Source organism: Octopus sinensis, linkage group LG12 (genome assembly GCF_006345805.1).
Source record: "Octopus sinensis linkage group LG12, ASM634580v1, whole genome shotgun sequence".
Taxonomy (NCBI): Eukaryota; Metazoa; Mollusca; class Cephalopoda; order Octopoda; family Octopodidae; genus Octopus; species Octopus sinensis.
The window spans coordinates 5,143,630-5,154,875 of record NC_043008.1 but is presented as its reverse complement, the minus strand read 5'-3'; the positions used below and the strand labels follow the sequence as shown (position 1 = coordinate 5,154,875).

At 38.5% G+C, this 11,246-nt stretch overlaps 1 long non-coding RNA gene across 1 annotated transcript; it reads left to right on the top strand.

Moving 5' to 3' along the window:
* Positions 1-2,632: 2,632 nt before the first annotated feature.
* On the top strand, positions 2,633-10,630 carry LOC118765575. Its single transcript, XR_005001434.1, has 3 exons — positions 2,633-2,643; positions 9,172-9,245; positions 10,477-10,630. It is a non-coding gene; the product is annotated as an uncharacterized LOC118765575 (long non-coding RNA).
* The last annotated feature ends 616 nt before the right edge of the window (positions 10,631-11,246 follow it).

Sequence of the window (11,246 nt, the reverse complement as noted above, 5' to 3'; positions counted from 1 at the left end):
GATGATGCGGAAGAGGTTATCTCTACGAGTGTGATAAAGGAAATGTTGGGAATGTGAGAGAAATTTTCAGACTTTCTTCAAAAGAAACACCCAGTAAAAGTTACAATGAGCATGCAAAGGTGCTATTTAATGACACTTGCCTAACTCATTTCAGAAACATTCTGAAAGGGAGGATGAAACAGACCTCATTGGACAGGTTTTTATCAAAAATTCCTGCAGATGAAAGTGTGAAAAGTGTGGCAAAAAGGGCAAAAATCAGCAAATAAGATTCAGTTATTCAGTTCAGCCTTTCTCCTTCACCTCCATCAGCATCCTCACGTCATCTGATCTCCAAAGTAAATGTTGTACATTATACTTAATAAAACCAGTTTATTGCAGTACATTCTATTGTATTGTTTTTTGGGGTTTTTTTTATACAATATACATTAAAGTACCTCTTTCTTATTTAAAAGCAGGTAACAAAAAAAATTGCAATATTTTTTTTGTGAGGCCCGGAATGGATAAATGGCATTTCAATTCATTTCAATGGGGAAAACCGATTTGACATACAAGTAATTTGAGTTACGAGCTCTGTCATGTAATGAATTAAACTTGTCAGTCAAGGTACTACTGTAGGTAATACAGTTTGAGGGCTAAGACTGCACCTTATAACAGTCACGTCAAATCTGTATTAATGTATGGCTCAGAATGCTGATGAATGTTACAAGAAGACACAAGTGCTCAAGTAAAATGTATTGCATCACACCTAGGCTAACAAAGCATCAAATGAGGAAATGTACAGCAAGAGTTGTTGCAATAGTGTTGTCGTTGAAAACAATGCCAGTAACTAGAGTAGGTAGGTAATACACTCAGAATGGACCTGGTTAAGCTACCAAAACTATCAATATGACGGATACCATCTGGAAAGTGAAAGCCTGAACAACCAAAGAACACCTGGTACAGAACAGTTGAAAACTGATAGAAAAAGATCTCACATCAGGCGAGACACAGAGTTGCTCTTGAGGACCAGTTTGAATGCTGTTGAATCAGTGTAGCCTTATTTCCCAACTAGAGAGTAGAAGATTGATAATAATTCTTTCTATAATAGGTACAAGGTCAGAAATTTTAAGACCAGAGGGCTAGTTAATTACATCGAACAAACCTAGTGCTCAACCAGTATTTTAATTTATTGGCCTCAAAAGGATGAAAAGCAAAGTTAACTGTGGTGGAATTTCAGCTGAGAACTAGAAAAATTGCTGCTAAGCATTTTGTCCACCATGCTGTGTTAAGAGGATTAAAAACAACAGGGTCACAATGGGGTGAAATAAAAACCAATCAACATTATTTTTGATTGCAGAAGGTATTGAAGCAAGTTTGAATTAGTGGGTGAGCTCTTTCTATGGCTCTAGAGTCGTAACAATTCTCATGGTAGACAAACAAGAAAAACATGCATTGATCAACTCTGTCATAATGTCAAATTACAAATAGAGACCCCCCCAAAAATGGTATGGAATACAAGAACGCTTTGATAGAAAGAGTGATTTTGGTCTGTGCAACCCACCTGAAATGATAGGCCATCATCTTCCAAATTATTAGTGGTATTGTACAGTAGTAGTATATAAAAAAAAAAAAGTAGAAAGGTGAAAGTATTTAACTGTACCTTTCCAATATATGAATAAACCTTACAATGAAGCAAGCCCCCCCCCCCCAAAAAAAAACAGTGGAACCACTACTCTATAATGATAAGAGCTTCAATGACTGAACGAATACTCCAGAAACATGAGTTCATATGACACCGCAGGCAGTGTATTGTACACATATTTACACGTCTAAGATTTCATGCCTCTTTAAAAAATATCATTCACATTAATTATCAGGTTGGAGACAAAATTCTCACACAACATTTTTATATACATTTATTGATTTATATATAAGTAAATGCAATATCTTTTGATTGAATATTTTCATCATTTCAGAAATGAAGTTCCAAAAATGGCCCAACAAATGACTCTCTCTAGTGAACAGCTATGTATTTTGTCACTGTATGATTACAAGTCCAGCCTAAATGCAGGTCAATCACAATGTCATATCAGCCAAAAATTTGGAAAAGATACAACTGGTTGTCACACAGCCTACAATTGGTTTAAGAAGTATCAGCCTGACCAATTGAGTCTCTAAAACCAGCCAAGTGGTCAACCGTCACTTATTGGACAATGACTGTTTGTGCACCTGTGTTGAAGTTAATCCACACTTGACATCACAGAAGCTGGCTGATAAGTTTGGCATCAGCCATACAGCCATTTTGCATCACTGGACATACGGGTCCCATGCAAACTGACCGACTTTGACCGTAAATGCCAGCACGACGCTACTGTCCAAGAAGTGTCATTTTGATTGGCTGAACAAAGTGGTTACTGCAGAGCAGAAATGGTGCCTGTACTAAGGCAAGACATGCAAAAGAAGCTGGACAGGCAAAGGTGCAACTGCACAACCTCAGGCAAAGGTAAACCTGCATTAAAAGAAGCTCATAGTTTGTGTCTGGTGACATGCGAAGAGCATGATTCACTGGGAAATGTTGGAATGCAATCAGACCATCAACTGTACTGTCAACAACTGCAATGGGTGGCAGATGCAATTGCGCAAAAACATCCAAAATTGACTGATGTCATGTTGCTTCATGATAACACCTGACCACATGTTGCAAATCTCACCATTGTAAAACTTCTCGAGCTGGAGTTGGATGTTCTCTCTCATTTGACCTGGCACCAACAGACTACTGGCAAACTGTTCACAACTAATGAAGAATTGAAAACTGCAGTAGGAGACTTCATTGATAGTAAACTAGTTAATTTTACAACAAAGGTATCCATGATCTACCCTATCGTTGGAAGCAAGGGATCAAAAATAATCAACATTACACGTCGGCAAGTTTTTGTCTTTACAGCTATGACAGCGGAATGGTGTGTCAGTGTGTGTGTGTGTTGACTCGCATAACAAACAGCTGGGGGTGAAACTCTTGACAAAAAACTATGAGGTGGCAGGTCCAAGGTATATAAAAATACACATTTACTGTTCACTTACCAGTTCATAATTATTGCAGCAGTTGCAAGGTATTTACAATCACATAAATGGAGTTTCAAGACAGACACGAGATGAGACTTTCCCAAGGTCAGCAAAGACATAATGCAGCACATCAGACAGAGTCTCAAGAGAGAAGGAGGATGAGACTTTCCCACGATCAGCAAAGACATAATGCAGCACATCAGACAGAGTCTCAAGAGAGAAGGAGGATGAGACTTTCCCACGATCAGCAAAGACATAATGCAGCACATCAGACAGAGTCTCAAGAGAGAAGGAGGATGAGACTTTCCCACGATCAGCAAAGACATAATGCAGCACATCAGACAGAGTCTCAAGAGAGAAGGAGGATGAGACTTTCCCACGATCAGCAAAGACATAATGCAGCACATCAGACAGAGTCTCAAGAGAGAAGGAGGATGAGACTTTCCCACGATCAGCAAAGACATAATGCAGCACATCAGACAGAGTCTCAAGAGAGAAGGAGGATGAGACTTTCCCACGATCAGCAAAGACATAATGCAGCACATCAGACAGAGTCTCAAGAGAGAAGGAGGATGAGACTTTCCCACGATCAGCAAAGACATAATGCAGCACATCAGACAGAGTCTCAAGAGAGAAGGAGGATGAGACTTTCCCACGATCAGCAAAGACATAATGCAGCACATCAGACAGAGTTCAAGAGAGAAGGAGATGGACTTTCCCACGATCAGCAAAGACATAATGCAGCACATCAGACAGAGTCTCAAGAGAAGAGAGAAGGAGGATGAGACTTTCCCACGATCAGCAAAGACTAATGCAGCACATCAGACAGAGTCTCAAGAGAGAAGGAGGATGAGACTTTCCCACGATCAGCAAAGACAAATGCAGCACATCAGACAGAGTCTCAAGAGAGAAGGAGGATGAGACTTTCCCACGATCAGCAAAGACATAATGCAGCACATCAGACAGAGTCTCAAGAGAGAAGGAGGATGAGACTTTCCCACGATCAGCAAAGACATAATGCAGCACATCAGACAGAGTCTCAAGAGAGAAGGAGGATGAGACTTTCCCACGATCAGCAAAGACATAATGCAGCACATCAGACAGAGTCTCAAGAGAGAAGGAGGATGAGACTTTCCCACGATCAGCAAAGACATAATGCAGCACATCAGACAGAGTCTCAAGAGAGAAGGAGGATGAGACTTTCCCACGATCAGCAAATACATAATGCAGCACATCAGACAGAGTCTCAAGAGAGAAGGAGGATGAGACTTTCCCACGATCAGCAAAGACATAATGCAGCACATCAGACAGAGTCTCAAGAGAGAAGGAGGATGAGACTTTCCCACGATCAGCAAAGACATAATGCAGCACTTAATGCTGGATCATTAAATCAATGTTTTAATGATGAGACAGAGGTCCAATGGAATAGCTCTCAGAAACAGACTACGTACAAATTCATTCTTCGCAACTGCTGCAGCTACTTTCAGATATGATCCATCCCATTCTTATAAAAAGGATACTTTTGTCCAAATCGGTGTACTAAACACAAATTGTCATTTCTGCAAGGCTTTAAAATGAAACAAATGGCATGTGCTGCTCAGACGGTCAGGTAAGGTTGCTAGCACTACCAGCTCCTCCTCAACCTCTTATGGATCTTCTGGAAGGCACTTCTATCCAGTCAAAGGATTTTCTGAACAATATCAGACAATACAACTCTACACTTCAAATGACATTGTTTGGTGAATCTAAGGAGATAGTTGAACATGGATTTACACTGACTTCAAAGTTCAAGGGCAAATCTATCACCTCATTGGTTCCCTGTTAAACACAAATGAACAGCCACAGTTCCTCCAAATTTACTTTATGAGTGTCATAGGACAACAAACCCGAAGGAGGTGTCAAAACTTGAGACAATGGGTCATGCTACATGTAGTGCCACTCACTGCAAAGGAGAGTATATCCAACGACAGCTTTGCAGTGTGTTAAAAAGTCACATAACCCCCACCCCCAATTTTCCATGACAGGTTAGGACCTGGAATACTCCAAACAGATGCATGACATGTCACATAGTAGAATTAGGCCATTATTTATTCCACAAATGTTTTGTAATCAATGCTGCACTTTCCCATATCACCTGTTTCAACATAACTGTAATATATTATATGCAAACTGTACCATTTGAATGCCAAGCAACGCTGGGTGTCTCTGCTAGTTGCTAATAAAAGTTGTGCGAGAACTTTGATTCCAACCTGATGTTAAGACACTGTGTAAAGAGACTCAGTCTGGTAAAAGAGAAGCTAATGAGCCAACTTTGCCATTTACTTCACCATGGTTAATAAAATGTTAGAAACAAACTCAAGTTCATCAAAATGATTATACTCATCCCCTTAAAAAAAAGTAAAATATATAAAAAAACAAAACAAATGCAGGGAACATATCTTACTCAGAGTGAAAATGAATGAACACTCAAGAAAATATAACTTACCAATGTGGAATAAAGTTGCTGTGTTGATAGCTGATAGTGAAAGAGAAGTTCATCAAACTGGAAGAATGTTGATCTGCAAGTTCTAAGCAGAAGACTCTGCAGCCAAAGCGACTTGAAACATACATTCAGTTTATGGGAAAGAATGCTTGAATGAAAGAACTTGCAGAAAATGGTTTGCAAAATTCAGAAGTGAAGATTTCAGCCTTGAAGATTAAAATCGAACATGACATCCAGTTGAGTTTGATGATAAGCTCCTTGAGACATTACTTGAAGAAAATCCTGCATTATCAATTGAAGAATTGACAATAAAGCTTAGTTCAAACCATACAATTGTTCACTGTCATCTTCAACAACTTGGAAAATGAGTGCCTCATGAAATGTCCGAAAGCAACCACAAATCCTGAGTTGACATCTGCTCTTCTCTCCATTTTCGCGAACTCATTTCACCCTTTTTGGATAGACTTGTGACAAAAGATGGATCTTCTATCGAAATGTTAAACATGTTAAAAAGCACAGGAGCGGCTGTGTGGTAAGTAGCTTGCTTACCATCCACATGGTTCCAGGTTCAGTCCCACTGTGTGGCACCTTGAGCAAGTGTCTTCTACTATAGCTTCGGGCTGACCAAAGCCTTGTGAGTGGATTTGGTAGACGGAAACTGAAAGAAGCCCGTCGTATATATGTATGTGTGTGTGTGTTTGTCCCCCCAACATCGTTTGACAACCAATGCTGGTGTGTTTGCGTCCCTGTAACTTAGCAGTTCGGCAAAAGAGACCAATAGAATAAGTACTAGGCTTACAAAGAATAAGTCCTGGGGTCGATTTGCTCGACTAAAGGCAGTGCTCCAGCATGGCCGCATTCAAATGACTGAAACAAGTAAAAGAGTAAAGAGAGTCGTAAACAGTGGCTTGTTAAAGGGAAAAAGCTCAACCACAACCGAGAAGGGAACTTCATGGGAAAAAGGTTCTTCTATTTGGTGGGATTGCAAAAGAGTAATTCACTTTGAATTGTTACCACCTAATGCAGCAATCAATGCTCAAGTCTAATCTCAGCAATTAGAGCATTTGAACCAAGGTATGAAGAGAAAAAAGACCCGCTTTAGTGAATCGAAAAGGAGTGATGTTTGATCAGGACAATGCATGACCCCACACTGCAAAGATCACATTACAAAAGATCGAAGAGCTTGGTTGGGAAAAAATTCATCATCCACCTTATTCTCCTGACCTTGCTCCTTCAGACTACCATTTGTTTTGTAGTTTACAGAATCATTTGGGGGCCATAAACTTTTGCAAGCCAGGAGGAGGTTGAAACTGACATTTCACAGTTCTTCGCTTTGAAACCAAAGGAGTTTTACATAGATGGGATTAAAAAGCTTGTAAATAGATGGAAGGAAGTCATTGATAAATCAGGGAAAGTACATTGATGATTAAATTTCAATTAAGTATAACATTTGATCACTTGATTTCTTGATTCAAAGTTTGGACAGAACTTATGGGATGACCTGATATATTTACTGAAAACCAAAGATAAATGGCAAAGCACTACCAAGACACTATGGCCAACATAAGGAAATTTGGAAAGCCTACATTTTTTGTCACCTTTATCAGTAAATCCAAAAAGGGAAGAAATAACAAGAGAACTAAACTCAGATCAAACTGCAGTGGATTGTCCTGCCAAAACAGCACAAGTTTTCAAAATGAAGCAACAGCAACTGCTAGAGGACATCGAATCCATAGTTTTGGAAAAGTTAGTGGCATATGTGAGCACAACTGAATTTAAAAAAAAAAAAAAGAGGTCTACCTCATTGTCACTTTCTATTTATAATAGAAAACAGTCACAATTCATGGCAAGAAATTGTCAAAGTTGTCTTTGCTGAACTTCCTGAACAAGACTATCCAAATACAGCTGCTCTATTCAGTTTGATGAAGAAATACATGAGACATGGACCATGTGAAGAGCCTAACATGACTTTGCCTTGTTATCCACTGTATTGTCAATGAAGCCCAACTGAAGGGACATCAAAATGGATAACTGACAAATGGTCTTCTATAACACCTGGCTACAACAGACATACAAAGTTCATATTAATAATGAATGGCAATGCAACTCAAGACAAGATCACAAAATATGAATCATGGAGACTTTTAGAACTTCCAATTCAACAAAAGAAGTCCTGTTGAATGCCTTCAGATTCACTTGCCCAATCATTTGTCGTTTTCAATATAAACAACCTGGAATATACTTTGCAGCCAGCTCAAACAACTAAACTCCCTGCTTACTTTGATAAGAATCCTGAAGATCCAGAAGCAAGAAGTATTCTCTGTTATAACTTGCCTGAGTTTTATATACGGCAGTCATCAAGTAAGACCTGGCAAAGGAGAGAAAGGCAACCAAAAGGAATCCCACAGACAATTGGTAGAGTTTACACTGTCCAACTGTCTCAGGGAAAACTCTTCTCTATTGAGATTGTTGCTTTTTCATAGGATTGGAGTTACAAGTTTTGAAGATCTGCTGACAGTCGATAAAGTAACATGTGAAAGCTTTAAACAGGTGTGTTAGGCTATGAATCTTCTTGAAAATGACCAAGAATAGAAAATGTGCATAAATTCTTCACCTCCATTATCCATCTAAGCCTTTAACATTATACAACATGTTCTGTAATAATCTGTCTGAAGACTTTCTGCATTATAGAAGAGAAACAATGACTTCCAAGCAGGCAACAGAAGCAGCTGTGTGTGCTGAATCATCAATTAATTCAGTATTACCATTTAACAGATGATTATGATTTACCTGTCGCTAAACCAACTGCATCTGTCAATCAAGAAAAAATAGATCCTTCAACAGAAGCCTACAACCATGATCGCACTGACATGCTCAACAATGAACGGAGGATTGTCTTTGAAACAGTGAAAACAAAAATTGACAACAATGAAGGGAATTTGCTATTTATTGATGCTCCAGGAGGAACAGGTAAGACTCTCTTGTTAAATTTACTGCTGTCTTATGTTCATAAAAAAAGTGGAAATGCCCTTGCTACAGCTTCCTTTTATATGACAGTGACACTGCTAAAGCTCGGCTGCACAGCTCATTCCTGCTTCAAGTCCCACATTCTAGCAATGTCAACTTCAATGTGTTATGTTTTGCCTAATGACACAACTAGGTGCCTTCTATACAATGCTCAGCTGTTGGTGAGGGATGAAGCCCCAATGTGCCACTGATATCTTGAAACTTTAAATTGCACACTTCAGGATCTCATGAACAATAAGCAATTCATGGAAAGAAAATTATTGGTCTTTGGTGGAGATTTACAACAAATTCTTCCTGTAATTCTGAAAGCCACTTGACTTTCGCTTATTAACACATGCATAAAAAGATCTTCACTTTGGAGTGATTGCAACGTCTTGCATCCATAGACAAATATGAGAGTTCTAAATTGTCTGAATAACAATAATATTAATACATATAATCGGCTAAATCAGCATGCAAATTGGTTGTTGGAACTGAGCAAAGGAAGGATTCCCAACACTTGATGGTGATCTCTTATTTAAGGATGTCATTATAATTTCATTTTCCATGACAGTCAGCTCCAAAGAAGAGTTATTTGAATTTTTCTTGCCAATTTACCAATGTACTACACAAATGAGCAGTGGATGTCTTCATCCTACTCACACAATCAAGATCAAGATTGGAGATCCAGTAATGTTATTACAAAAAATATTGGGTTGGCCAATAGTCTGTTTTTTTTTTAGTATCAACTGTCCGATCTTCTAATCACTGTTCCGATAGTCTTTTTCTTTAGAAATTGTATTCGGTATAATGACCATCAGTCTCTCAAAGGAGAGAGATTGCAACTTGTTTGATTGCATTTGAGCCTAGACATGGAAGACCAGGCAGAGCACTATCGGCATCTTATGCTTTTTTACTTCAGAAAAGGAAAGAAAGCAACAGAAACTTGCCGAAAGTTATGCAATGTGTATGGAGAGAATGCTGTTTAAGAACGGGTGTGCCAGAAATGGTTTGCTTGATTTCGATCAGGGAATTTTTCAGTAAGAGATGCACCTCACTCTGGCCGGTGAAAAGAAATTGACATTGACCAACTGAGAGCTGTAGTCAAATAAGACTGCAGTCTTACGACCAGACAAATCACAGATATTCTTAACATATCCAAAACAAGTGTGGAAAATGAATTGCATAAACTTGGTTCCATTTCTAAACTTGATGTTTGGGTTCCCCATAAATTGACAGAAGCAAATCTTGTCCAGAGGGTTTCCATTTGCGATTCACTACGGAAAAGGGAAAACAACGAACACTTTTTTGAGAAGAATTGTTACTGGAGATGAAAAGTGGGTAGTTTACAATAATGTGAAATGAAGAAGATCATGGAAAAAAGCAGGGGATTCTCCAAAACAGGTCTTCACCCAAAGAAAGTTCTGTTATCAATATGGTGGGATTGGAAGGGTGTTATCTTTTTTGAACTTCTTCCTTTGAATAAAACCATCAATTCAAAGGTTTATTTTGAACAACTGGATAAATTAAAAACGGCCAGAACTGGTGAATCGTAAAAGCGTTGTTTTCCACCCTGACAACGCAAGGCCACACACTGCTTTGATTACTCAGCAGAAGTTGCTGCAGCTTGAGTGGGAAGTTTTGCCTCACCCTCCGTACTCTCCAGATCTGGCCCCATCGGATTTCCGTCTGTTTCGGACACTGCAAAATTCATTGAATGAAAAAATTTTAATTCTGATGAAGACGGGAAAACTTTCTTGGAAACTTTTTTTGCTAATAAAGAACCTAAATTCTTCGAACAGGGGATTAAAGATCTACCCAACAGGTGGCAAAAGGTTATAGAAGCAAATGGTAACTATTGTATTGATTAAATACATTTTTCACAATTGTTTAATTTGTCTTGATTTTCACCTAAAAACGAACAGACTTTTTGGCCAACCCAATAGATCATGCTCAAGGCCACTGCAATAGTACTCATTACATGGTACTCAACACTACTGACACTTTACTGACTTTGAGGACAAGTCAACAGTGTTGATACTGGAACAGTGCTGACGTTTTCTTGAATTCCTCTTTGGCCCTCTGAAACAGACTTACCATTCACTCTACAAAGATTGCAATTTTCTCATGTCACTTAATAAGAGTCAGGACAAAGTTTAGAAAGATGTGGACTATATCTATCTGATCTAGTATTCATACATGGACACTTTTATGTTGCTAACAGCAGTAGGAGACCCTGAAAACCAATGTATATATGCAGACCAAACAGAATTCGGCAGCACAACCAAGAAGAGACAAAATGATAGAAAAAGAAATTTAACGAGGAATGTTGTTTATATTGAAATATTGCTCAAGTATTTAAAATAAATGTTATTGTTCAAGTATTTAAAATAAATGTTATTGCTCAAACTGTTATTAATCTTCACGAGAAGGTCAATTTAAACATCATTTGAACAATTTATGAATGTACGTGCATAATTAACAGATATTTTTACCAGCAGCATAGCGATGGGTAACAACTTAGTTAAGATCTGGCCAACTAGAACCGTCATTATAAAAGCGCACACACACACATCCTTTGCATACATTGATATTTTGAGTAAATTGCAATGAGCTAGGTATAGACCTTCTTCTTGTGTATATTGTGGAAGTTACAGAAATGTTGGAAACAAAATCTACAAAAAGCTGAAAGTCTTTTTTGGAATTATGAATGACA